At 42.7% G+C, this 2,142-nt stretch overlaps 1 non-coding gene across 1 annotated transcript; it reads right to left on the bottom strand.

Annotated features, from left to right (window-relative positions):
- Nucleotides 1-478: 478 nt before the first annotated feature.
- Nucleotides 479-610, bottom strand: LOC123942932. Its single transcript, XR_006818554.1, has one exon. It is a non-coding gene; the product is annotated as a small nucleolar RNA SNORA44 (small nucleolar RNA).
- Nucleotides 611-2,142: the final 1,532 nt, after the last annotated feature.

The raw sequence follows: 2,142 nt of genomic DNA, 5'->3' as shown, positions 1-2,142 counted from the left end.
ACTGTGGATACAAATGTGCTTAGGATCTATGAGAACAGAAGGTGCTGTGTACAGAAAGGTTGCTTTGAAGCAATATTTGCAAAACATGCAAACTTCTGTATCTGTATTTGAAAAAATAAAACAGGTTTTGTTGCTAAAAAAAATTTGTTTTTTCTCATCTTGCCGCAGTCCAAGATAAACCTCATATGCAAGTCCCCTTTGCTTATTAAACCTGCCACCTACAAACCTGGAGTGGCCTCCTGCTTTCTTTCTCTCTCTCCTCTGAGTAGAGGCTGGTTTCAGATTTCACCAGGGAAACTCCAGGAGGCTGGTGAGCCAACAGCAGCTCCTACCATCCCCCTGGAAGGAATTCGCCAAGATTTTTATAGTCTAATCCCTACACTTGAGTGCACAGAGTCAACATTTATTAGATACTTCTGAACTTGACCATTTCAATGAATATTTTTGCCATTTACAGGGGGGGAAATGCCCTTCCTTTTCCTCTTGAGCCATTCTAGCAGCTGCAGGTAGATGTGACGCAGACCAGTGCTGTCAGAGCTGCCCCAGGTTGCTCTCACATACAGTTGGAGATCCTATGGCCATAGTTGACCACGGCCCTTGGAAACAGCTGAAAAATGTTTGACTTAAAAAAATGTATACTAACCATCACAGCTTGCCTCTAAAGGACTATAATCTTTTTCTTCTTCAGGTCTTGATGATTCTTATACCTATTATTATTATTATTATTATTATTATTATGTATTTCTGTCATCAGGCTGAAAGCTATTTGAGGCAAGATTTGTTTTAATCATCTTTTTTTTTCCTTGTCTTACTCATCTTTGTATGATCTCTAACACTTAGCAAGTGGTAGGAACTCATAGGTGTTGAGATGAATTAAAACTAATAATTTGGCATCAACCATATGAGGGATGCTGTCCTACATAATTGGTACAAAATATCCAAAGTTGCATTCATTATATCATTCACATCTAGCAATCAAAAGCCTGTTCATTGTCCTGCATTTGTAATGGCCAATGTCACTAGCACCTTCTCAGATACCGATCACCCTCACTGATTCTCTCCATGAGCCACCTAGTTGTATTGTTTCTCCCCGTACGGCTTCTCTTCCCTCTTCTCATTTCTTCCCTCCTGCTCTAGTCTAGTATTTCCTAGCAGGCTCTGTGGAAGACCCTCCCAATTTGTCTCGGTCCTCTCTGGTGAACCCTTCTCACCACCACCAGGGAAACCACCCTCATACAGATAACCATTTATTTTTCCTCTGCAAAAGTTTCAAAACTTTCTCAGTTACCCAAGACCTAAATGGCCTCTCCAAGGCCCTCTGCTCTGATCTCAGCCAGGCCTAATTTCCAGCTTATCATTTCCGCCAACCCCTCAAACAGGCCCTTTGCCATTCTGTGTCTTCACCCAGGAGCCCCAATTTTCTAATTTTTTAAAGCAGAAATAAAAGTAGAGGTAAAGAAGAAAACTTCTCTCAACATTCTATTAAGAAACGGATACCTCAGGGTGCCTGGGTGGCTCAGTGGGTTAAAGCCTCTGCCTTCGGCTCAGGTCATAATCCCAGGGTCCTGGGATCAAGCTCCGCATCGGGCTCTCTGCTCAACAGGGAATCTGCTTCCTCCTCTCTCTCTCTCTTTCTCTCTCTCTCTCTCTCTCTCTGCCTGCCTCTCTGCCAACTTGTGATCTGTCTGTCAAATAAATAAATAAAATCTTAAAAAAAGAAAGAAAGAAAGAAACAGGTACTTCCCTCCTACACTGTTGGTGGGAATGCAAGTTGGTGCAGCCACTCTGGAAAACAGCATGGAGGTTCCTCAAAACGTTGAAAATAGAGCTACCCTATGACCCAGCAATTGTACTGCTGGGTATTTACCCTAAAGATACAAAGGTAGATCTGAAGGGGCACTTGCACCCAAATGTTTATAGCAGCAATGTCCACAATAACCAAAGTATGGAAAGAACCTAGATATCCATCAACAGATGAATGGATAAACAAGATGTGGTATATATATACAATGGAATGCTATGCAGCCATCAAAAGAAATGAAATCTTGGGCGCCTGGGTGGCTTAGTGGGTTAAGGCCTCTGCCTTCAGCTCAGGTCATGATCCGGGGTCTTGGGATCGAGCCCCACATAGGGATCTCTGCT

This window comes from Meles meles, chromosome 5 (genome assembly GCF_922984935.1).
Source record: "Meles meles chromosome 5, mMelMel3.1 paternal haplotype, whole genome shotgun sequence".
In the NCBI taxonomy this organism is placed as follows: Eukaryota; Metazoa; Chordata; class Mammalia; order Carnivora; family Mustelidae; genus Meles; species Meles meles.
This window is presented reverse-complemented; position numbering and strand designations above follow the sequence as displayed.